This window comes from Microcebus murinus, chromosome 4 (genome assembly GCF_040939455.1).
Source record: "Microcebus murinus isolate Inina chromosome 4, M.murinus_Inina_mat1.0, whole genome shotgun sequence".
Classification (NCBI taxonomy): Eukaryota; Metazoa; Chordata; class Mammalia; order Primates; family Cheirogaleidae; genus Microcebus; species Microcebus murinus.
In genome coordinates this window covers 111,555,582-111,583,136 of record NC_134107.1, presented here as the reverse complement: position 1 = coordinate 111,583,136, position 27,555 = coordinate 111,555,582, and the positions used below count along the sequence as shown (strand labels likewise).

General features: G+C 38.5%; 1 long non-coding RNA gene across 1 annotated transcript in view; it reads left to right on the top strand.

The window, feature by feature from the left end:
* LOC142870512 (uncharacterized) overlaps positions 1 to 9,335 on the top strand; it is a 116,916-nt gene extending 107,581 nt beyond the window's left edge. Inside the window, exons 3-4 of the long non-coding RNA XR_012918866.1 lie at positions 6,101 to 6,342; positions 8,478 to 9,335. This is a non-coding gene — a long non-coding RNA (uncharacterized LOC142870512). The remainder of the gene's footprint in view (positions 1 to 6,100; positions 6,343 to 8,477) is intronic.
* The last annotated feature ends 18,220 nt before the right edge of the window (positions 9,336 to 27,555 follow it).

Here is a 27,555-nt window from a genome sequence, read left to right as displayed (position 1 = left end):
TACTAGGAGAAAATTATGTCTCCTTTTTACTTAGCTTCCCAACTGTCCCGATGGTGTGAATCAGACTAATCTTCCATCGCCTTCTCCACACCCACATAAAGGGGTTGGAGGGTTGTGTTGGGGTTGGGGTACCAGGTATATCTGGAGGATTCTTTGTTTGGAAGCAAAATAATGCTCAGAAAATCACTGGGCTGATGATTCCAGATGGGAAAGAAGATCTTGGGCCATTGCAGTCCTGCTAACTACCCACTTCTTAGGGGCGTCCTCAGGATTAAAGGGACAAGAAGAAACAAACATATCCTTAATCTGGAAGAGACTTTTGCAGGTGAAGGTCTGTAGAATAAATCATGTAAATTCTGAAATAACCCAGAGGTTCTGTTTGAGGGGACTGCGGCAAGTATATCTGCCCCTACAAGAGGTTGACGGTAGAGTTGCAGCCGGTGTTGTTAGTAGCAGATGCAGAGCCCCCACCCTCGGTGATGAAGGGCTGAGCACCATTGCTGGTCCTCAGCCTGACCTGTATCTGAAGCAGAGAGGGCCATCGTCACTATTTCCTCAAGGGCTACAAATCCGTGAGCCTGGTTTTAGGGCTGTGTGGAGACATTTGTCTTGATGGTTGGGCGTGTCAGTCCCCCGCTGAGCTGCATCAGGGCCTGCACAGCCAGCCAGGAGTCCAGCGGCCTTCCAGAGGCAGGGCCCTGTGATTTTCATTCTGGCCTCCATCTGATTGGAATCACAATCTGCAGAGGCCGGAATTGGACATGGGTCTTTTCACACTAAGCATTCCGAGAGATAGAGTGAGCTTTGAGGGGAACAGAGAGTAGAATAAAGAATAGGGTCTGTGCTTTGGAGTCAGACAAATGTAGGCTTAAACCACAGTTTCAGCTACTACTACTAATAAGTAATTGGCAAACTACTTATTTTCTCCCTTCCTCGGTATCTTCATCTGTCAATTGGGAATAAGTACATGCTCCCTCTGCGGTGGTCATGAGAATTAAAACATACCCATGTACCTCTGACACAACCAGGAAGTTCCGAGGGATAGCTCACTTGTCTCTCCTGCAATCTGCATGACTGGCACACGGCAGGAACCCTGCTAATGGGAACAGTGGTTATAGTTGAATGTGCACAGGTTCAAGAGAAAACACAATTTATGCTTAAGAAAATGATAATTTAGAATATTCCTAAAGGAGCAGCATGGCTATTATATTATTAAGCCACTTTGGGGAAGCTGCAACTTTGCTTTTGTTTTGTTCCTCTTTGTGTGCTTGCTTCTGCTCCCACCGCCAGCTGCTGAAATAAAGATAGTATCAGTGTTGCTATTGGGAAAACTTTATTTTCAGTGATAGCAAATATCTCCCAAGTGTCTAAGTAGCCTGAGGGCTTAAACGAAGAGTTGTATGTTTAATCAGCCCCAAATTCTTTTAGGGTGAACTTGAGTACAAACAGGTAAGGTAGCTGCTGAACCTGGGAAATGCATTCCATCTTTTTCTGGTGTAAATCATCCCACATCTGACTAATGAGAAAATGAGTGTAATGAACAGAATCTTTAGTCCCTGTGCATCCTTGTGGGAGGTAAATTACCAAGGGGGATGACATCCCAGAATATGTCCTTCTGGCAACTCCTTCTCATTCCCGGCTCAGAAATGTCGCTGTCACCTCTCACTTCCTAATGATTTCCAATCAAGCCTACCACCAATGACATCCGCACGTCCTTTCCTGGTTTGCTGACGAACAAGCTCTGAGGGCTTAGAGGCAGCACCTGTTCTCAGAAGGGGGGTCCCTTGGATAGGTGGACTCTAAGATCCTTGTCAATTCTCAGATAAGAAACCAGCGTAAATGTCAGGAGCCAGCTCTGGGGTGCAGACAACACTCACTCCCAAGTCACCGAGGCAGTGTAGGACGAGGGTCCCAGCCTGGTCAGGCATGGATCTGAAGTCTCTGCCATTGCATGGTCTATGGCTTTGAGAAACTCAAGTCTCTGGAACTCTGTTTCTTTCTTATTTCTAGAGTGGAGATCAGAACAGTGACATTTTATACACATGCACATACACACAGCCATTATAGTGTCCCTTATAGCAAGCCCTTGATGTATCTTCATTTGTTTTTCTCTTAATTAATCCAATTAATATTGTTTACTACATGTGAGTGACTGTTGCTACAAGTTGGAATGGAAAGCATGGCATGCATGTTTGAAGTTCTATCAAAGCAGGAATTGGCTGTGATGCTGGGAGAGTCTAAGAAATCTTCAAAGATTCCAGCAGGGAAGAGAGGAGACTAGTTAGGAGTGGAAAGACTGACATGAGAGGATGCTCGCTACTGAGGGATAGAGAAGGAGTACATATAGAAATTCAGTGAATGCATGGGTTTCAGGAACTGGACAGTTTTGAAAACAGCCCCGAGCCTCTTCCATCTTCCAGACGTGAAGTCCCGAGAGACAGCCTGAGGCATGGTTTTGTGCAGCCCAGGTAAAAGTGAGGCCCCATAGGATGTCCACTCTGACTTTCAGAAAGCTCTTCTGGTTGGTCTCTAGAGCCCTTCTAGGATGACACATTAATTCTAGAGAGGATTCTAAGCTGTCAGATCCTTTGATGGGGTGGCGGGCTGGGAAGGGAAGGAGGAAGGACAGAAGGAGATTAGAATTGTGAGTGGCGGTGAGAGTTCACCTCACTGCAAGTCTCAGTATCAAAGCAAGTCCTTCTAATTTTCCCAGACACAGACTCATGTTTCAGGGTAGCTCTGATGCTGCTGGAAAGTCCCCTGAGTACCCAAAGCAATAGAGAATTTAGAAAATTTGCATAGTTCCTAATAAGTCCTAGATTTTAGAGGGAGACACGTGGATTCAAATCCAAGATCTGCCTTTCGTCAGCTGCGTGACCTTATACAAGTTTATTCAATTTCTCATGAACCCATTTTTTCTCATCATAAAATAGAGATGATGATAAATAACATACTGGATTTTTGTGATTTTCAAATGAAATAACACTTCTTACATATTTTAGTGCCTGACTCTCAATGGTAATTATTATAATTATTATGTATTTGCTATTTGATTAGATCGAAACAAGAGAAACAGAAATTGCATATTGTAATGGAGAGAAGAAAAAAGGCCTGGGAAAGTTGAGTGAGATGCGCTAACTAGGCAGACTAGGAGGAAGGTCTGCGTACTAAGGGGAAGAGGCTAAGCTCTGGTGCACTTGGAGAATGCCACAGCAAGGTGTATGGGGTTGAGAAGTCATGTCTTTAAAGCAATAGGCAAAGAAAATGCCTTTGACATTCTCTACCTGCCTAGTCTCTGTGGAATTGGGAGAATTAATGAACTAATATCTATAAACTACTTAGAGACTATCAAATAAAAGAACTATAGAAATCCCAAGTAGTATTATCATTTTATTATACATTTATTGAATATGGTACAGAATATATAGGAGTTATACTTTCTGCCCAGAGGGTTTAGAATCTAATTGCTATATTTTATTAATTATCTTGCAGGCAGAAAGAATTCTATATAAACACTAAGTTTAACATATCTCTAAAGAATACAAATGGATATTGCATCCAGTCACCATAATTTGCTCCCTGAACTTCTGTAACATAATTGTATTGTCATTATGCAATACTAATACTGATAGTAATGATAAAGATAAAAGCCAAAGAAAGAATATGCCAGGCATTTTGCTAGGTACTCCATATATGTTATCTCAAATCCTGACAACAAATTCTGAGAGATGGAATTAATATCCTCACTATAATGATGAAGCTTAGGGAAGTTATTCAAGATTACCAAGCCAGGAAATAATGTATTTGACCCTATAAAATAGCAAACACTATGTTTCATGATTATTTAAGAGTGACATAGTCTGGGACTATAACAGCAATGTGATCCTAGTCTTTCTCTTAAATTGAAAGTTCGTAATACAGAATCCATGGCTGCTCTCTAAAGCATTCATGGAACTCCATGAAATTCTGTGCAAACTTAGATTTTAAATGTATTTCTGCATTTTTCTGGGAGTGGGTCTAGAAATTTCATTACATCTTAAATAAATTCATAATCCAAACAAGATCAAGAACAACTGTACCCATCTTGGGCCAACTCTATGTATTGGACAGGGTCTAGAAATATGCTTAGCCTAAGCCTAGTCCTTAACCACTTAGCTCAGATATTAGGGGAATCAGGAATATGTGTGCAGAGGGTACATTTGAAGTTCTTGCTGCTTTCCCCAATTGACTTTTGCACTCCCTGTTTTCAGTCTCCTCATGTGAGCCAGAGGTATTAAATACACTACCAAGGGCTGCACCAATCTAGACCCAGGTCAATCTCAAAAAACGTCTCTTCTGTTATATCTTCCCTGACTCTCACAGACAAGTTAGTTACACCTCGTTTGTGCACATCTCAGCATAAACCCCATTCAGGACATCATGCTGCGCTGTGATTATGTATGCTCATCCCCTTTCCCACACTTTTCAGTTTCCTGGGGCAAGAGCCAAGCCCTGTTCTTCCTTCCGTTCCATATGCATAGCATGGGGCCTAGAATATGGTCAGAGCTCAACAAAAGCTTAATAGGAGATTGGATAGATAGATGGACTGACAAAAATATACTTTTTATGGCCTTTTAAATACATTGAAGGGCATGTATAGGACATAAGAATCCACTAATTTTATGCTGGTTATACACAGACTTATGTTAGTAAATCTGGCGACATGAGGGCACGCCTACCACACACGATCGGTGCCTCCCTTATACTAATGGTTGTAGAAGAATGATTCGATGTAACAGAATTTTCCGAAGGGTATAACCGCTTCCCTTTAGGAGAATAAAATGAGGCAATTGGAAGACCATGGTGTGCTATAAAACTTATTTCAGTTTCCCAGCTCTCTGTATAAGGCACACTGTAGTTGACTTTCCAGCTCCTGCATTATGTAATTTGGCTTAATGGAGAGTAAAAACTTTTTATGATCACAAAAAACTAATATTAGCATCTCAGTAATGTATTCAAGTTGCCACCTACCCATGCCAGCTACAGATCTCTGGAGGAGCCTAATAGGACAGGAGAATGTCTGCCTTTCAGAGTACCTTTGACAGGAAAGGGGATAATAATCTTAAGCAATCTATCAGGCTTATGTTTAGTGCAAATTCCTGGCTTGTGAGCCTGGCTAATCTTTGAGTTATCTGTGTTTGAACAGAAAATGCTGTTCTCTCTTACCTCATCTATTCCTGTGGAGAGCAAGGGGACCGTACCCGCTGCTGGAGCCGGTTCTGACAGTGTCACCCTCATCACCATGGGAACACTGTCTTTTTGCAGAGATGAGAGTTAAGTTCATCCTAAAAATGTCCAAGAGCTCTCTTGAAATATGATCAAAATTTTCCAGTGGGATTTAGGTATAATCCATGAGGGGTTGGATAAAAGAATAAGCTCTTATGAATTTTACTGAAAGCCCATGAATTATAAGACTTAAAAAAGAAAATCTTATTTTCAAATAAAAAGATAAAAAGAGTCTGCTTTTACAGACGCAGTTAGGTGTATACCCAGTAGGATAATCTGTGTAATTTATGCTTTCCTAAGGTACACCAAAGTATTCATCCAACTCTCCAATCTGCTTTGTTGCCCAGCATCTCCAGAGAACACAATCCTAGAACAGAGAAGTGTTTCTGGACTATTTTGCTGTAATTCTCCTAAACCTTCAGGCTGTAAAACAGAGTTGCATACTTGCCACTCTTTGGTAAAGCATACTGCCTTCATGAGTTGGTGGCTCATTTTATCCCCATTTGTTCAGTGGTGATTATAATACGAAAAATGTGAGGTTTTCACCTCGGCAAAAAAGGTTCTTGTGGCATGAGAGATAACACTTCACTCCCTAAATGGACACATTACCTATTCCCTAAATCCAGTGACCTCTAGAGAAAATCCTGTCTGCATCAACTTGGAGGCTATAGAAAAATATTTTTTTAGACTTTTGACTGTCACCGAAGTTTCATGCCTGTGGGAGACTATCTGTATTTTCTGTAATGTCAGAAGTCATGGCTAAGCCCATGGGAACCTGGAATACTGACATCACCTTCATTTTGCATACCAAGAAATTCCTGGTTTGTGGTTTCAGCAGCCAGCGGGCACTTGACTGATCAGGCAAAGTCCTTTGATGTGGAAAGCCAATAGCTCTGTACTGGAAGTTGAGGAAGACACAGGAACTACATCTATGCCTTCTAGGGTTATGAACCTGATTCTGCAATGCAAATACAAGAAAGAGCTGATGTTTAAGGATTTTACACTTCTACCGTGCAAGCATCATCTCCTCTTACATCTGGAACTAATGTCCGCTGAATTCAAGCTCAGAGAAGCATGGTAAGTTATTTAAAATCCCAGAATTGATGGATGAGAGAACTGGATTTGAATCTGTATTCTGAGATCCATGCTGCAAAATTTCTGTCCTTTTTAGTAACAATACTCAAAGCTGCTAAAAGCTGATCTTGGATTTTGTCCAGATATTATTCTAGTCTGTGAGTTGCTTGCCTGCCTCATGTTATACCTTCATCTTCACAAAAGACACAGCAGCACCAACTAAGCAAAAGTTCACCTGTTCCTTGCCAACGTCAATCAGAAATAGTACAGAGCAGCAAAGTTATACCCAGCAAAGAAAACCTTAACTTTTACTTAACTTCAACACTGAAGTTGAAGTTAATTTTTGAAACAGTGCAATTTTTGAAACCAACTAATTTTGGGAAGCTTTTAAAATTTTGCACTTACTTGAGGATTATAGGAAATCGAATTAAGGGGCTCTCTGACTTTCTGATAGCTAGGATATAGATCAGGGCTCAGACAGGCTGTTGCTTTCTGTTGGCAAAGTGATTTCGACAATTCATCCACAACCTGTGTTTTGATCTGTTAACATAGAGTTAAGAACTCATGATTGGGTTAGTGTCATTTATTGGGTGCTCAAGTGCTGTGGGAACCAGAATACTGTGATATCACAGGCACATTCAACACCCAGTGCACAGGGGTGCTATGAATGAATCCTTCTAAAACACAAACCTCATGGTGACACCTATACCCCACCCCAACACCCTTCATTGACTTGTTTTCCATCAGAACAATGCAGAACTCTTCTTCCGGACATTCAGGCTCACCACAGCCTAGCCCCTCCTCAGACCTATCTCCTACCCTTGGTGCTACATAGAACACCTCTTGCTTTTTAAAATATTGTTCCTTTGCATATGTTAGACCCTCCATCTGAAATGTCATCTCCCTCACTCCTCCACCACCAAGATCAACAACTCCAGGAAGGCTTTTCCCTGTCTGTCTGAGACTGACAGAGGCTTTTCTTATATAACTGTAGCGTCTTCCATACACATTCAGCACACTGCACTGTGATCAGTGGTTTTCTTACACATATCATGAAGGTGCTGAGAGCTCTTTGAGAGCAGGTGCTGTCTCCTACTGCATTATATAGTCCCACTATCTATCTTGGTGTGTTTAGTAAAATAGTAAATTGATACTCAGTGTTTGTGCTGCGAGAAGAGATTGGGAAAACAAAATATATGACTTGACTTACTTTTCATAATCTTACAGTTTTTTAATCTCAATTTACCTAAGTAATCTATGTGCTATGCAAAAACATGCACATTTACTCTGGACGTATTGTGTGGCTCTTGACATCCGTAAGCTGGCATTTTTTATTCAGTTCAGGTTCAAACTGAATTCCCAGGTGCTGAGCTATGACAAAAGTGTAAGTGTAAAAAAAAGATGGGAAGGGCAGGCATGGTGGTGGCTCATGCCTATATTCCTAGCACTTTAGAAGACAGAGGCAGGAGAATGGCTTGAGGCCAGGAGTTCAAGACCAGCCTGGACAACATAGCAAGAACTCATCTTTACTAAAGTTAAAAACAAAAACTATCTGGGCAAGATGATGTGTGCCTGTAGTCCCAGCTACTCTGGAGGCTGAAGCAGGAGGAACACTTGAGCCCAGGTGCTGGAGGCTGCAGTGAGTTACATCAGCACTCCTGCACTCCAGCCTGGGGTCATGGAGTAAGACCCTGTCTGTAAAATAAACAAACAAACAAACAAATAAATAAATAAATACATTTTTAAAAAAGAAGGGCAGCTGAGTATAGACTCTAGAAGGAAACATAAAATTCAGGTTTCAACTGGGGAGGTGATTGGTTGGGACTGGCGTCCAAGTCTGGAAACCAGTTTGATGTCAGTACCAGCATGTCAGTGAATATGTGAGGAAGCCGCACTATTTATTGAGAAAATCCCTACATAGAAAGCCACCGCAGAGAGAGAGACTGAGCAGACTGCATGGACGTGCATTAGAGCCCCAGGCCTCTAGGGCGTTCTTTTCATCTCCAAAGTGAATTGACTTATTTTTCCTCACACATCAATTCCTTCGCAGTGCGTGTCCTAGGTACCACTACCATCCTAGCCACCTACAAATATAAGACTTGTAGATTTGGAGGATTTTTGTATTCTTTTATTTCCAGGAAAGAAGAAGAAAGAAGAGGAGGGCAGGAGGAGCACGAGGAGACTTACTACGTTCCATATGTCTTTTAAAATCACTATTAACTCATTTAAGATGCACAACAACCCATTTGAAGGTGATAGCCCCATATTTTGAAATTAGAACACTGAAACAACAAGACAACAATCACTTTCCCAGTTCATACACACCCAGGCTTTGAACACAGGAAGTCTGTTTCCAGAACTCCTATTCGTAAGTGTGACCTTAAACTGCCACCACTCTCTAGTTACCTGAGTGCTGAAATATATTCCATTTCTTTTCACAAGTGGACATTCCCACAAATGTTACTTCTTGTTACCACTCCCTCGTGATCAGCCCCTTGCCTCAGTCTCCCTCTATTCTGAAAAGCACACGGGCTTGAGAATCACCTACGCTTAGATTCAGGCTATGAGTCTATGATTTTGACCCCCTGCCAATTATTTACCTCCATAATAAATTTCAATTATTTATCTCATGAGTTTTTATAAGAATTAAATGAAATAATGTAGTGAATTGTACCTGGCACATAGTGGGTTATCTATAAATTGTAATTTACTTGCTAAAACAAACTATGTATATTAAGAAACATACAAGCAACCTGCCCCCCCATATTCTTTTAGATTCTTCTCTGTATAAAAAATAAATTCCACTTTCTTTAGCATAGTACTCTGGATCCTCTGAGACCTAAACTCAACCAACCTTTCCAGTTTTATTGTGCAGTGACTTTCAGGCAGCCTATTCTATAGGACTATCGAATTATTTCTGAGATAGTTCCTCAAATTTACTCTATTCTAGCTTTGCTTACAAGGTTTTCTCTATGCATGATGCATGTTCATTAAATCTCATTAAATTCTGACTATTCTTCAAAGTCTATGTCTTTAATTATTGCTCTGGAGCACAACGACGGCCTCCTGAATGTGAGCATTTCCATACATTCTCCCTAAAACCTGCCGTAAGGGGCAGAAGTGAAACCACACGTGATCGCGTGGTTAGCACATTTTAGGAGACAGAGAAAGACACTTATTCCATAGTGAAATTCATACTGCGTTACAAATGCGCTCCCGCCGCAGCCACCAAAGCCTGCGCAAGAGCAGGTGGGGAGGCCCGAGCGGCTGCTGGAGAGGGAGGGAGGAGCGCACGCCATAGAGGAATCTCCTCGAAAGGAAAAAGTCCAACTCTCACTGCCGGAGAAAAGAAAAGAAACGATCAAGATCTAGGGTACGGTGGTTCACATAATGGGCTACAGGGAAGCTGCTTATTTGTTCAGAAGGAGAGGAGGTGCCTCGAAGACGCGGTTGTCTGTGTGGACGGAGCGACGAACAGAGAAGGAGCGGCCCTTGGCGAGGCCTCAGCAAGTACCTCTGCCCCAAAGGGGGCAGCGAGAGGAGGGAAATTAAAGACACGAGATAAGCAAAGCCATCTTTTATCTTTCCCCTCACACCGTACACATCATCTATCAAACTAGCTGCACTTAAGTCTCTTGTTAGAGAGCAGACTATCCACAGAATGCTTTGGAATAGAAAAAAAATGCAAAACAAATAAAAACATCAAATTAACTCCATACGAAGTGTCTGTAAAATATAGACATAAATTATGAACAAAAGCGTTTAACTTCTGATTTCTGGTCTGGCATATATAAGGAGCTTATAAATTGTTTTTCTGTTCTAACAACACATAAAAAACTGAACAGACTGAAAAAAATATCAGCAACTGTGCTTAGCTCCATGATAGGGCAAACTGCTCCTCCCAAATTGGGGAGATCAACAGGAAAGTACAGAGAAGCACAACTTACTGGAACAAAAACCCATGGGGGAAACCACTGGGGAAACCAATGCTAGGGTAGGGAAAGCTACACTGTAATTGACAAATTGCTCAAGGGTTACTGTGGATAAGTCTGAGAGATTAAACACTTTAGAGAGACCTAGTTATCAAGGGACCCTCATACTTCTGTGGGTTTTAACTCCAGGAGCTAAATCACAGTGAAGACTAGAGAAAAATCTCATGCTCCTAGCAGGGAAAAGGGAAGAGGGGCCCTTTGGAAAGACACCAGAGCTGTGTGTGCTGCACCTCTGCCAGGTAGTTGGGGTAGGGAAAGAGGAACCATTTTGAAATAGGCCTTAACACTCCATTCTTATCGAAAGCTACATTTAGGAGAAACTGTTTAATCAGAACCTAACCTGCTGGGTTTTATCAGAGTTTAACTTGCCTGGGGGAAGGAAATTCCCAGCTCCAACCCCCTTTAGCCACCCACCTGACTTACAGGGGCAGGAGGAACCCAGAGCACTGGCGAGGTTCATGGTCCAAGGCCACAGGCTCACCAGAAGACTGATAGTCATCATAGAGCCATCAGACACTTCCCTCCCCCTCATCTTGTCTTTCCCTCCCCAACATCACTAAGGCTTACTTCCCACAGTGCCCCCCTTTCCACAACAACACATACAAGACATATCAAAAGCAAAAACGATTCAGAGAGATTGAACATACATGAGAATCAGAGTCAGATATGGCAGGAATATTGTAATTATCAGACCAGAAATTCTAAAATACTACGACCAGTACGCTAAGAGTTTTTAATGGGAAAAGTAGACAGTATGCAAGAGCAGACAGATAATGTAAGCAGAGAGATGTAAATTCCAAGAAAGACTAAAATGAAAGAATGGTAGGGATGAAAAATGCAGTAACAGGCTGGGCGCGGTGGCTGACGCCTGTAATCCTAGCTCTCTGGGAGGCCGAGGCGGGAGGATCGTTTGGGCTCAGGAGTTTGGAACCAGCCTGAGCAAGAGTGAGACCCCATCTCTACTATAAATAGAAAGAAATTAATTGGCCAACTAATATATATAGAGAAAATTAGCTGGGTATGGTGGTGCATGCCTGTAGTCCCAGCTACTTGGGAGGCTGAGGCAGTGGGATTGCTTGAGCCCAGGAGTTTGAGGTTGCTGTGAGCTAGGCTGACACCATGGAACTCACTGTAGCCTGGGCAACAAAGTGAGACTCTGTCTCAAAAAAAAAAAAAATGCAGTAACAGAAATAAAGAATATATTTGATAGGCTCATTAGTAGACTGGACACAACCTCAGAGAAAGGAACCTCTGAAGCTTGAAGATTTCTCAATAGATATCAACAACACTGAAAAGCAAAGAGAAAGAAAAGACTGAACAAAAATAGAATCTCCAAGAACTATGGGACAACTACATAAGACACGAAAGAACAGATCCAGCAGAAAACATGAAGCAGAATAAATGTCAAACACCCTATCCCTAGGCATATCATGTTTAAACTGCAGAAAATAAAAGATACAGAAAAAAATCTTATAACAAGACTGGGGTGGAGGACACCTTACCCACAGGGAAGCAAAGATAAGAATTACATGTGACTTCTCAGAAGCCATACAAGGAAGAAGAGAGTGGAATAAAATATTAAGGTGTTGAGAGAAAGAAAAAAATTCCACCAACTTAGAAAATTCTGTATGCTGTGGAATTATCCTTCAAAACTGAAGGATAAAAAAAAAATACTTTCTCAGACAAGCAAAAATTAGGAAATTGTTGTTAGTAGACTGTCTTGTAAGAAATGTTAAAAGAAGCTCTTCATAGAGAAGGAATATGATATAGGCTGGAAACTTAAAACTACATAAAGAAGGAAGAAAGGTGCCACATCACAGAAAGAATGATTAATAGTAAAATTAAAACTATTGTTTTTCTTATTCTTAATTTATCTAACAGATAAATGTCTGTTTAAAATAATAATAGCAACAGTGTATTTGATGATGTATACACATATAATATTTATGTATGCTTATGTTTATGAATAAGTGAAATGAATGATATCAATGATACAAGGGATAGGAAAGAGGAATTAGGAATATTCTGTTATTATAAGGTACCTGTAGCACCATAGTGTTATTTGAAAGAAGACTTAGATTAGTTGTGAATGTATATTGCAAACTCTGGGACAACAATGAAGACAAAAATAGGAACAAAGTAAAAAGACAACAAATGGAAAACAGTAATAATTATGGTAGATATTATTCCAACTATATTAATAACTACTTTAAATGTCAATGGTCTAAATACTCCAGTTAAAAGGCAGAGATTGTCAGAGTGGATAAACAATAAAACCCAATTATATGTTGTCTATAAGAAGCTCACTTTAAGTATGAGTACATATAGATTAAAAGTACAGAAATGAGGAGCAATATATCCAGTTAATACTAATCAAAAGAAAGCAAAGCTAGCTGTATTCAATTCAGACAGAGCAGTCTTCAGAGCAAGAGAAGTTATCAGGGGTAAAGAGGGACATTATATAATGATAAAAGAGTCAATATTCCAAAATGACATAACAATCCTTAATCTGTATGTGCCTAACAATGTAACATTGAAATGTGTGAGTTAATAACTGATAAAACTGCAAAAAGAAATAGATGAATCCACTACTGTAATTGGAGAGTTTAATACTCCCATATTAGAAAGAACAGATTCAGCAGGCAAGACATGGTGTAATCAAATAAATATAATTGACATTTATGGTCTTTGTCATATAACAACACATTCTTATTAGCACATTCTTCTCAAGCTCAAATAGAACATTTATCAAGACAGATCACATTCGGAGCCATAAAACACACCTTAACAAATTTAAAAGAATAGAAATCATACAATATCTGCTCTCAAAACACAATGGAATTAAACTAGAAATTTATAACAGAAACATAGCCGGATGATCCCAAAATACATGAAAATTAGACAGCACACTTCTAAATAATGCATGGGTCAAAAAAAACCTCAAGATAAATTTAAAAATATTTAAAATTAATGAAAATGAAAATTATCAAAATTTGTGAGACACAACAAAAGCAGTGAATGAAGGGAAATATATAGTATTGAATGGATATATCACAAAAGAAGGAGGATCTAACGTCAGTCTTCTAAATTTATACGTTAGGAAACTAGAAAAGAAGAGCAAGTTAAATCTAAAGTGAGCAGAAGACAAGAAATAACAAAAATTAGAGCAGAAATAGATGAGATTGAAAGCAGAAAATCAACAGAGAAAATCTATGAATCTAAAAGCTGGTTCATTAAAAAGATGAATAAAATAGATGAGCCTCTAGCCAGGATAAGAACAAAAGGAAAAAAAACACAAATTACTAATATCAGAAATGAATGCAGATTGAATGGGCATTGAAAGGATAATAAAAAAAAAAATCATGAACAACCGTATGTCCACAAACTTGATAGCCTAGTTGGGACAATTCCTTGAAGGACACAATCTGTCTAAACTGACATAAGAAATAAACAATCTGAATAAGCCTATATCTATTAAGGAAGTTGAATTATTAATTAGTAATCTTTCAAAACAGAGCACACCACATATGGATGGGTTCACTGGTGCTTTCATGAAAATATTTAAGGAAGGCACCATGTATATACAGTCACTTCCAGAAGACAGAGTTAGAGATATCCTTCCTCACGTCGCCAATTGCAGGTTCAGCTGTCCACCACCCAAGAACCAAACACAAAAGGTGAGTATTAGCGAAGGAAAGTTGGTTTGTTCAAGTGCCAGCAGCCTGAGGAGACATGAGACGACTGTCTCAAAGACCATCTCCTCTCCTCTGCTTACTTAGCAACTTATAAAGGAAAAGGGTGAGGGGTTGGTGGCAGAAATCAGCTCTGTGCGAGTCATTGTGAATCACTTGATGGTTATCAGGAAACAACAGTCATCTGGTGGATCTCGTCATCAGCAGTCTGCAGTTGGCCTATTTCAGACTCCTGAAATGTTTTGCTTCAAGGTCATTTGCTAATCTTGTGCATGACAGCTGTTGAGCAAGCAGCAGGTTAATTCTAAACTTCTAAAAGCCAAAAGCACACTGGCTGCAGGATGGTCAGCCTGGTTTTATCATCTGAGTGGCCCCTGGGGTGGCCTAAACTCACTCACTATGATGACAGCATCACCCTAACACAGAAACTAGATAAAGATACTTCAGGAACAGAGAGGTACAAACCAATATCTCTCACAAACATAGATGCATAAATCCATACTAAAAGGAATAAAAATATTTTACCCAGAAATGTATTTCTTTGACATATTTTGAGATGGCTGTCAGAGAGCCAGAAAACAGAAGTAGTCCTGCAAATCTGTCTTTTGTGGGGGAAATTTGCATCTGTAGAGAATCTGCATTGGTACAGCCAGGCCTTCCTCATCCAGGAAAGATTAACTAGGAGTTTGACCCCTTAAAGTCAAGAGAGAAACATTTACCATGTATTATCGCTGAGGGCTGCTACTTGTGAGGTTTTACCTACATAACAAGACCACTTTTGCTAGTCAGGCCTCCTCCTCTCCCTCTCATAACCCATTTTGCCACCATAACTTATTTTGTCAAGATCCAAGCCCTCATTCTTTCTGTAACCTCAAGTTGGTATATAAGCTTCTGCACCCCGTGTGGGAGGTAATCACTCAGTGATGCATCCCATGTACATGTTAATAAATTTTGATGCCTTTTCTCCAATCCATCTGCCTTTTTTGAGTTGAGTTTTCAGTGAACCTTCAGAGGGTGCAGAGTAAGTTTTTTCCCTTGGCCCTACAATACCAAACTGTTAGCAAATCAAATCCAATGATGTGTTAAATGAAAAACCTTAGACAAATTAAATGTAACAGAGTTTAACTGAGCAAAGAAAGAGTCATGAATGGGGCAGCCCCGAACCAGAATACATTCAGAGAGACAACAGTGATCCCACATGGCTGAAGAAGATTTAGGGACAGAAAGAGGAAAGTGCTGTGCAGCAATGGAAGTGAGGCACAGAAACAGCTGAACTGGTGTTTGCCTTATTTGAACACGATTTGAACAGCAGGCCACCTTCAATTGGCCAAAACTTGGTGATTGGGACCAGAGTAGATTACAGCCTGTTTATACATCCAGTTGGGTTACAGTTCACTATGTACAGAGAAATCTTTAGCCCAAACTTAAAATATGTAAGGAGTCAACTTAAGTCTAGACTTATTTTACCAGATGTATAAATAGAAAACTTACACACCATAATCAAATGGAATTTATTCCAAGCATGCAAGTCTGGCTTGACATTTGAATATTAATTAATATAATTAATCACATCAGTAGGCTAAAGGAAAAAAAACCCCATATGATCCTATCAGTAGATGCAGCAAAAAGCATCTGAAAAAATCCAATACTTATTCATGATGAAAACTCTCAGTAAACTAGAAATAGAGGTAACTTACTCTACTTGATAAAGAATATCTGCAAAAACCTATGGCTAACATGGTACTTAATGGTGAAAAATTAGAAGCTTTATTGGTAAGCTCAAAAACAGTCAAGGAAGTCTCCTTTCACCAGTACTTTTAGTATTGTACTGGAAGGCCTAGATAATTCAATAAGATAAGAAAAGGAAATAAAAGGTATACAGTTTGGGAGCAAAAAAAATAAAATTATCTTTCTTCACAGATGACATGATTATCTATGTAGAACATCCAAAAGAATTGACCAAAAAACAAAAAAACGTTCTGAAACTAATAAGCAATTATAGTAAGGTTGCAGGGTGCAGGCTAATGATATTAATAATAATCATTTTCCTATATACCAATAATGAACAAGTAAAACTTAAAATTAAAAAGGCATTATCATTTACATTAGCATCCCCAAAATGAAATACTTAGGTATGAATCTCACAAAATACATACAAGACCTATTATATATCAGAAAAACAGCAAAACTGTTGAAAAAAATCAAAGAAGAACTAAATATATGGAGAGGTATTCTATATTCCTGGTTAGGAATACTCAATATTGTCTGGATGTCACTTCTTCCTAACTTGATCTATAAATTCAATATAATCCCAATAAAATGCTAGCAAGTTATTTGGTAGATATTGATGAACTAATTCTGAAATCTATATGGAGGGGACTTTTCTTTACTCAAAATAATCAACTCAGTTTTGAAGAAATTCAAAGCCAGAGAACTCACATTACCAGACTTGAAGACTTACTTTCTGTTAACAGCTACAGTAGTCAAGACAGTGTGGTACCAGCAAAAGGTCAGATAAATAGAGCAGTGGAACAGAACACATGCCCCAGAATTAGACAATATAAATAAACTGATCTTTGACAAAGAATTCAAAGGCAATAGGCAAAACAATGTAACAACTGGACATCCACCTGGAAAAAAAAAAGAAAAAAAAAGATGAAACTGGACAAACATTACACCTGTCACAAAAATGAACTCAAATTGGATCACATACCTAAGTGTAAAATGAAAAACTATAAAACTAGAATATATCATAGTGCAAAACCTAGATGATCTTGGATACAGTGATGACTTTTTAGATATAATACCAGAGACATGACCCATTACAAAATAATAGACAAGCTGAACTTTATTATAATAAAATTAAAACTACTACTATGTGAAAGACAATATTAAGAGAATGACAAGACAAGCCATAGACTGCAAAAGACTCATCTGATAAATAATTGTTTCTGAAATGCACAGAGAACTATTAAAATCCAACAATCAGAAAAGGAACAACCTGGTTAATATATATACAAAGATCATAATAGACACCTTACCAAGGAAGATATACAAATGGGAAGTAAGCATATGATAAAATGTCCATCATCATATGTCATTTGAGAATTGCAAATTTTAACTGTTGTTTTAACAGCAATGATATAGAACTACAAACCTATTGTACTGTACAAATTCCAAAACTGACATTAAATGCTGGCAAGGGTGTGAAGCAAAAGGAACACTCATTCATTTTCGGTATGAATGCAAAATTGTATGACCACTTTGAAAGACAGTTTGGCAGTTTTTCATAAAACTAAGCACGCTCTTATGATATTATCCAGAAGCTGTGCTCCTTGATATTTATATAAATTAATTGAAAATGTATGTCCATACAAAAACCCACACACAGATGTTCACACAGCTTTATTCATAATTGTCAAAACTGGGACCCAATCAAGATGTCCTTCTCTAGTTGAATGGCTAGATAAACTGGAGTATCCACACAATGGACTATTATTCAGTGCTAAAAAGAAATATGTTATGAAACCATGAAAAGACATGGAAGAAACTTACATGCACGTTACTAAGTGAAAGAAGCCAATCTTAAAAGGCTGTACACTTTATGTTTCAAACTATGTGGCACTTTGGAAAAGGCCAAACTATGGGGAAAACAAAAGGATAAAGAAAAGTAGTTGCCAGGGGTTAGGAGAAAGGGGGGATAAACAGGCAAGGCACGGAGCATTTTTAGGGCAGTGGAACTGCTCTGTGTGACCCCTCAGTGAGGGAGACGTCTACACCTGCAGAATGTACAGCACCTACAGCAAACCCTGATGTAAACTGTGGACTTGGGTTCATAAAACTGTGTCGATATAACAATTCGAACAAACTGTAGCAAATGTAACAAATGTTCCATGGTGGTCCGGAATCTTGATAGTGGGAGAGGCTGGACACATGGTGAGGGGAGGTAAATGGGAACTATTTTTGTTTTCTGTTTCATTTTTTTTGTAAATCAAAAACTGCCATAAAAATGAAGTTTATTAATTAAAAGAAAAACAGCCAATTTAAATACTATTCTCCAAACCTAAAAACCTAACACAAAACAGAAAAAATATATATACAATTACTTAAATTAAAATAAATATTCTGAAAAAAATTCTAGCACTGTGAGAGGCTGAGGTGGGAGGATCACTTGAGCTCAGGAGTTCAAGACCAGCCTGAGCAAGAGTGAGACCCTAGCTCTAAAAAAAATAAAATAAAAACAAAAAACAAACTTATCTGAAGAATTAAAGTACATACACACAGAGCTAGAAATTTGAAAAGCAAATCTTAACAACATGAAAGGATCAACAAAAGCATAGATCCGATCAGAGTTGATGTGACCATTAAACTAAGGTGAAAAAAATTAAAGGCAAAGACAGAACCATGTCACAAATGGAGAAGAAATTACAATATATTCTAGGGTGGATATTTAAATGGAAGTTTGGTACTGGATATTGAAGAAAGACATGAACACAACTAAAAGTTTGAAAAAAATAAAGTAGAAAGGAAAGATCAGAGAGGAAGTGGTCAAACTGAAGACAGGCAAAGAAAGTCCAACATAGCTACAATTTTTGTTGCAGGAGGAACTTTTAAAAAAGAAAACAACTAAGACTATAATCTAAGACATGAGATAAACTGAACTAAAAATTTTAAAGAACCGATTGTATACCTGATAAAATTGACCTGGACAGTTAACTCTGAGACACAATCTTCCAAAACTTTTGGGCTTTAGAGACAAGAAGAAATATTTTCAGATGAAAAGAGGATTTGCTAAGAGGATAAAAAGAATTAGGTAGACATCAGACTTCTCAAGAGTAACATGGAAAGTGAGGCAATGGGGAAGTAGAATTTTTTGTTTGTTTCTTCTTCTTTTTTTTTTTATTTCGGCATATTATGTGGGTACAGATTTTAAAGTTTCAATAAATGCCCATCCTCCCCACCCCCCACAAGTCTGAGTCTCCAGCATGACCATCCCTCAGATGGTGCGCCTATCACTCGTTATGTATGTATATACCCACCCCCCTCCCCCCCCTCCCCAATACTCTATTACTGTAGTACCTATGTGTCCACTTAGGTGCTACTCAGTTAATACCAGTTTGCTGGAGAATATATCTGGTGCTTGTTTTTCCATTCTTGGGATACTTCACTTAGTAATATGGGTTCCAGCTCTAACCAGGAAAATATAAGATGTGCTGTATCACCATTGTTTCTTAGAGCTGAATAGTACTCCATGGTATACATATACCACATTTTATTAATCCATTCTTAAATTGATGGGCACTTGGGCTGTTTCCACAGCCTTGCGATTATGAATTGTGCTGCTATGAACATTCGAGTGCAGGTGTCTTTTTTGTAGAGTGTCATTGGATCATTTGGGTAGATGCCCAGCAATGGGATTGCTGGATCAAATGGTAGATTCACTTGTATCGCTTTAAGGTATCTCCATATTGCTTTCTGCAGAGGTTGAACTAGTTTGCAGTCCCACCAGCAGTGTAGGAGTGTTCCTCTCTCTCCACATTCACGCCAGCATTTGTTATTTGGAGACTTTTTGATAAAGGCCATTCTCACTGGAGTTAAGTGATATCTCATTGTAGTTTTGATTTGCATTTCCCTGATGATTAGGGATGTTGAGCATTTTTTCATATGTTTGTTGGCCATTCTTCTGTCTTTTTTAGAATAGTTTCTGTTCATGTCCTTTGCCCACTTTTTAATAGGGTTATTTGATTTTTTCTTGCTGATTTTCGTGAGTTCTAAGTATATTCTAGTTATCAGCCCTACAGACCAATATCCCTAATGAATATAGATGCAAAAATTTTCAACAAAATCTTAGCTAACTGAATCAGACGCTTATCAAAAAAATAATCCATCATGACCAAGTGGGCTTCATCCCAGGAATGCAGGGATGGTTCAACATACGCAAATCTATAAATGCAATTCACCACATAAACAGAAGCAAAAACAAAGACCACATGATTCTCTCAATAGATGCAGAAAAAGCTTTTGACAAAATTTAACACCCTTTCATGATATGAACACTCAAGAAAATAGGCATAGAAGGGACATATCTAAAAATGATACAAGCCATTTATGACAGACCCATAGCCAACATCATACTGAATGGGGAAAAACTGAAAGCATTCCCACTTAGAACCGGAACCAGACAAGGCTGCCCACTATCTCCACTTCTTAGTACTGGAAGTCCTGGCTACAGCAATCAGACAGGAAAGTAGAATTAAAGGTATCCAAATAGGGGCAGAAGAGATCAAACTTTCACTGTTTGCTGATGATATGATATTATATCTAGAAAACCCCAAAGATTCAACCAGGAAACTTCTGGAACTGATCAATGAATTTAGCAAAGTCTCAGGATACAAAATCAATACACAGAAATCAGAGGCATTTGTATATGCCAACAACAATAAAATCGAGAACCAAATTAAAGACTCAATACCCTTCACAATAGCAACAAAGAAATTAAAGTACCTAGGAGTATACTTAACCAAGGAGGTAAAAGACCTCTATAGGGAGAACTATGAAACACTGAGGAAGGAAATAGCAGAGGATGTAAACAGATGGAAATCCATTCCATGCTTGTGGATCAGCAGACTCAACATCATTAAAATGTCTATACTACATACCCAAACTGATCTACAGATTCAATGCAATACCTATTAAAATCCCATCAGCATTCTTCACAGATATAGAAAAAATAATTTTACGCTTTGTATGGAACCAAAGAAGACCCCGAATATCAAGAGTAATTCTAGGCAACAAAAACAAATTGGGAGGCATTAATATGCCAGATATCAAACTATACTACAAAGCTGTAGTAATTAAAACAATCTGGTATTGGCACAAAAATAGGATTATTGACCAGTGGAACAGATGTGAGAATCCTGACATAAAACCATCCTCATATAGCCATCTAATCTTTGACAAAGTAGACAAAAACATATGCTGGGGAAAAGAATCCCTTTTCAATAAATGGTGCTGGGAAAACTGGATAGCCACTTGTAGAAGGTTAAAACAGGACCCACACCTTTTACCTCTCACAAAAATCAACTCACGCTGGATAACAGACTTAAATCTCAGGTGTGAAACCATTAGAATTCTAGAGGAAAATGTTGGAAACACTCTCCTAGACATCGGCCTAGGCAAAGAGTTTATGAAGAAATCCCCAAAGGCAATCAAAGCAGCAACAAAAATAAATAAATGGGACATGATGAAACTACAAAGCTTCTGCACAGCCAAAGAAACAGTCATGAAAGTAAACAGACAACCTACAGAATGGGAGAAAATTTTTGCATCCTACGTATCCGATAAAGGGCTGATAACTAGAATATACTTAGAACTCACGAAAATCAGCAAGAAAAAATCAAATAACCCTATTAAAAAGGGGAAGTAGAATTTTAAAGGAATTCAACGAATAGTTTGTGTCAAGATTTTATAGCCTGCCAAGCTGTCCTTTGTGTATAAAGGCTATAAAACAAAGATTTGAGATTTCAATGGCTCCATCAAAGAACCCCCCTCTGAGAATTCATATGCACATTATAGGAATTATACTAAAATATAAACTCCATCAAAACTATGGAGAACTAGACAAACTCAACAAAAAAATTCATGGTAATGTGCATATATAACAAGCATACCTCATTTTATTGCACTTTGCTTTATTGTGCTTTGCAAATACTGCATTTTTTTTATAGTGAAGGTTTGTGGTAACCCTGCATTGAGCAAGTCTATGGGTACCATTTTTCCAATAGCATGTGCTCACTTTGTGTTTCTGTGTCACATACTGATAATTCTAAACTTTTTATTATTTTTAGTATTTTAAACTTTTTAGTATTTTAAACTTTTTCATTATTGTACTTGTTATGGTGATCTGTGATCAGTGATCTTTGATTTTACTACTGTAATTATTTTGGGGCAGCACAAATTGTGTTCACATAGATGGTAAGCAATTTAAAAGCATTGTGTATGTTCTAATTGTTTCACCAACCTGCCATTCCCATCTCCTTCCCCTCAGGCCTCTCTATTCCCTGAGATGTAAGAATATTGAAATTAGACCAATCCAATTAATAATCTTGCAGTAGCTTCATAACTTTTAAAATGAAGCAAGGAATCACATATATCTCACTTTAAATCAAAAGATAGAAATAATTAAGTTTGGTTAGAAAAGCATGTCAAAAGCTGAGATAGGCTGAAATCTAGGCTTCTTGCCTCAAACAGCCCAAGTTGTGAAAACAAAGGAAAAGATCTTGAAGAAAATTAAAAGAGCTACTCCACTGAACACACGAATGTTAAGAAAGTAAAACAGCCTTATTGCTGATATAGAGAAAGCTTTAATGGTCTTGATAGGAGATCAGGCCAGCCACAGCATTTCCTTAACCCAAAGCCTTATCCAGAAAAGGACTCTAACTCTCATCAATTTTACAAATGCTGGGAGAGGTAATAAAGCTGCAGAAAAAAAGTTTGAAGCTAGCAGAGATTGGTTCATGAGGTTTAAGAAAGTAAGTCATCTTCCAAATATCAATGCTTCTGTGCCAGTAACATGCTGATTTAATAGATGAAACCATCTGCATATGGTAACCTAATCTTTGATAAAGCAGACAAAAATATACAATGGGGAAAAGAATCTCTCTTCAATAACTGGATAGCTACATGCAAAAGAATGAATCAGGATCCCTACTTCTCACCTCTCACAAAAATTCACTCAAGATGGATAACAGATTTAAACTTAAGGCATGAAACTTTAAGAATCCTAGAAGAAGAGGTTGGGAAAACCCTCTCAGACATTGGCCTATGCAAAGAATTCTTGAAGAAGACCTCCAAAGCAATCACCACAGCAACAAAAATAAACAAATGGGATCTGATCAAATTAAAAGGCTTCTGCACAGCCAAGGAAACCACCATTAGAGCAAATAGACAACCTACAGAATGGGAGAAAATATTTGCTCTCTATATTTCTGATAAAGGTCTGATAACAAGAATCTATCCAGAGCTCAAAAGAATTAACAAGAAAAAAATCAAACAACCTGATCAAGAAATGGGCAATGGAAATGAACAGAAACTTTTCCAAATAAAACAGAATAATGGCCAGCAAACATATAAAAAAATACTCCACATCTCTAATCATTAGAGAAATGAAAATCAAAACCACAATGAGGTATCACCTAACCCCAGTGAGATTGGCCTCTATCAAAAAATCCCAAAACAACAAATGCTGGTGAGGATGTGGAGAGATAGGAACATTCTTACACTGTTGGTGTAACTGCAAATTGGTGCAACCTCTGTGGAAAAGAATTTGGAGATATCTCAAAGAGCTAAAAATAGAAATACCATTCAGCCCAGCAGTAGCATTATTAGGCATCTACCCAAAAGAATATGCTCTATTATTATAAAGACATCTGCATCTGAATGTTTATGGCAGCACAATTCACTATTGCAAGCATGTGGAAAAAACCCAAGTGTCCATCAATTCATGAGTGGATTATTAAAATTTGGTATATGTTTACAATGGAATATTACTAAATTATAAGAAATGACAGTGAGCTAGCACCACTTATATTATCCTGGATTGAGCTTAAGCCCATTATCCAAAGTGAGGTGGCACAGGATCAAAATAGTGTACTCCACATGTACTCGCCATCAAATTGGTACTGACTGATTAACACTATGGTGCGCAAAGGGTGGTAGTGTTCACCCAGGATTTGGGGGTTGGGGCAAGGTAGTCCCACACCTGTGGGATGTGGTGAGCATTGTGGAGGGGAAGGGCATACCTCTAACCCTTGCTAGGGAGAGGCAAAGATATAAAATGTAACCAAAATGTTAAAAAAAATAAAAAACATTTATCGGGTGTTGGGCAGGTGGAAGTGGGGAGGAGGGGATGGGTATTTACATGTATAGTGAATGCGATGCGCAACCTCTGGGAGATGGACACACTTGAAGCTCTGACTCGAGAAGGGAGGGGAGGCAAGGGCAATGTACATAACCTTAATGTTTGTACCCCCATAATATGCTGAAATAAAAAAATGTTCAAGGAAATAAAAAGTAAGCCATCTTCATAACACAAAAATGCAAGGTAAAGTAGCAGCAAATTATTAGAAGATCTAGTTAAGGTCCTTAACGAAGGTGGCTACACTAAACAACAGATTTTACGATATAGGTGAAACAGCCTTCTATTGGAAGAAGATGCCATCTAGGACTTTCATAGCTAGGGAGGAGAAGTCAATACCTGGCTTCAAAGTGTCAAAGGACAGGCTGACTCTCTTGTTAGGGACTAATGCAGCTTTAAGTGACTTTAAGTTGAAACCACTGCTCATTTACCATTCTGAAAATCCTAGGGTCATTAGATTTATGCTAAATCTACTCTACCCATGTTCTGTAAATGGAACATCAAAGCCTGGATGGCAGTACATCTGTTTATAGCATGGTTTACTTAATATTTTAAAGCTACTGTTGAGGCCGGGCGCTGTGGCTCACGCCTGTAATCCTAGCTCTTGGGAGCCCGAGGCGGGCGGATTGCTCAAGGTCAGGAGTTCGAAACCAGCCTGAGCAAGAGCGAGACCCCGTCTCTACTATAAATAGAAAGAAATTAATTGGCCAACTGATATATATATATAAAATTAGCCGGGCATGGTGGCACATGCCTGTAGTCCCAGCTACCCGGGAGGCTGAGGCAGAAGGATCACTCAAGCCCAGGAGTTTGAGGTTGCTGTGAGCTAGGCTGACGCCACGGCACTCACTCTAGCCTGGGCAACAAAGCGAGACTCTGTCTCAAAAAAAAAAAAAAAAAGCTACTGTTGAGACCTACTTGTCAGGAAAAAAAGATTCCTTTCAAAACATTACTGATTTTTGACAATGCACCTGGTCACCCAAGAACTCTGATGAACTTGTACAAGGACATTAATGTTGTTTTCACGTCTGCTAACATATCATCCATTCTGCAGCCCATGGATTATGGAGTAATTTTAACTTTCAAGTCTTATTATTTAAGAAATACATTTTGTAAGACTATAGCTGCCATACATAGTAATTTCTCTGACAGAGCTAGACAAAGTAAATTGCAAACCTTCTAGAAAGGCTGCACCATTATACAACCAAACAAGATGTGCAACGTTTGGGGGATGGATAATGCTTGAAGCTCTTACTTGAGGGGGGAGGGAGGAATGGGAAATATACCTTAACACTTGTACCCCCATAATATGCTAAAATAAAAAAAATAGATGCCATTAAGAACATTTATCGCTGATGGGAGGAGGTCAAAATATCCACGTTAACAGGACTTTGGAAGAAATTGATTCGAACCCTCATGGATGCATTTGAGGGTTCAAAACTTCAATGGAAGGCCGGGCGCTGTGGCTCACGCCTGTAATCCTAGCTCTTGGGAGGCCGAGGCGGGCAGATTGCTCAAGGTCAGGAGTTCAAAACCAGCCTGAGCAAGAGCGAGACCCCATCTCTACTATAAATAGAAAGAAATTAATTGGCCAACTGATATATATAGAAAAAATTAGCCGGGCATGGTGGCGCACGCCTGTAGTCCCAGCTACCCGGGAGGCTGAGGCAGAAGGATCACTCGAGCCCAGGAGTTTGAGGTTGCTGTGAGCTAGGCTGACGCCACGGCACTCACTCTAGCCTGGGCAACAAAGCGAGACTCTGTCTCAAAAAAAAAAAAAAAAAAAAAACTTCAATGGAGAAAGTCACTGCAGATGTGGTGGAAATAGCAAGAGAACTGGAATTAGAAGTAGAGCTTAAACATGTGACTGAATTGCTGCAATGTCATAATAAAACTTAAACAGATAAGGAGTTGCTTTTTTATGGATGGGCAAAGAAAGTTGTTTCTTGAGATGGAATATACTTGTGATGAAAATTGTTTGAAATGACAACAAAGGATTCATAATATTTCATAAACTTAGTTTATAAAGCAGTGCCAGAGTTTGAGAGGATTGACCAATTTTGAAAGAAGCTCTATTCTGGGGAAAATGCTATCAAACAGCATCATCACATGCTATAGAGAAATCTTTCATAAAAAGAAGAGTCAACTGATGCAAGAAACTTCATCATTGTCTTATTTTAAGAAATTGCCACAGTCACCCCAACCATCAGCAACCACCACCCTGATCAGACAGCAGCCCTCAATACAAAGGCAAGACCCTCCACCAGCAAAAAGATGATGATAGCTAGCAATTTTTTAATGATCAAGTATTTTGAATTAAGGCATGTACATTGATTTTTTAGACATAATGCTATTGCACACTTTATAGGCTACAGTGTAGTGTAATTTTTATTTGCACTAGGAGACCCCAACATTTGTGTGAGTCACTTATTGCAATACTCGCTTTATTGCTGTGGCCTGGACCTGCACCTGCCACTCTCTGAGGCGCGCCTGTGCACGTACACAAGCTGTGGTTCTGCAGAGTGGAGACTAAGGGGGTGTGATGGGAATAGTAGTATGTAAATGCTGTATTTTATTAAAAGAGATAAAATCACATAACTGAAAAATATAGGAGAAGGAAAAGAGAACAGACAAAATAGAGTAACGTCATTGAGTTGTATAGTTTATATGTGAGATTCAAAAGCCACTGATTGAAACTAAACAGTAAAATATTATAAATTATAAAATATTAAGAAAAATAAAATTAGAGATTTGATGAGAAGAACACAAAGATGCACTGGAAATCTTACACATTTTTCTAAATTACAAAATATATTTTTAAAATAGCAAGAAGACACACAATAAAGACACGTTGTAAATATAATATAAACAATAATCATATCATACATTATAATGCAGGGTTGAGGTCAAACAACAATCATGATGAAGGTAAATAGTTTGGGGTCACCTACTTAAATAGGTAAATTTTTAAGTTGGATAATGAAACAAAACTCAATTATTCTGCAGATACACCTAAAACATAAATATCCCCGATAAATAACATAACCACATTGACAGGTGAGGAAAACAACTAAACCAATTATTATTATAGAACTTTGACTATGTACTCTTAGGGTAGAGATAAAATTCAAGTGAAAACAGAGCTTGAACTCTTTTTAATAGGTTACGGATTTTTTGTTTTGTTTTTTCTTAGTGGTGTGGATGTAGCAATTATGATAATTATTTCATGTATATATTAGAATTAAACGAATGAATGAGTGGGTGACATTATTGCTAGAATCCAAGATTCCTGCTGTGGAATAAGGAGATATAAATCTGGAATGGGGAAGGCAAGGAATTTCAGGGTTGAATTAGCAGTGGAGGTAGTGACATGCTAAGAGTTCTGGGTCTCATGTTTTCAAAAATTTCGCCTTGTTAAGGGTATATTTCAGTATATGTCATTAAAAACCCTGTAAGTATATTTTTTCACTTAGTACCCAAATATCCCAATCTTTCTTTATTCCTAAAACATACCTAGGATGACTATATGTCTTCTTTTCCAAATCTGGACACTCTTAAGAGTGAAAGTGTGTTGTAATAATAGTTACTCTGGCTCTGTCTCAGGGAAACTGGAATT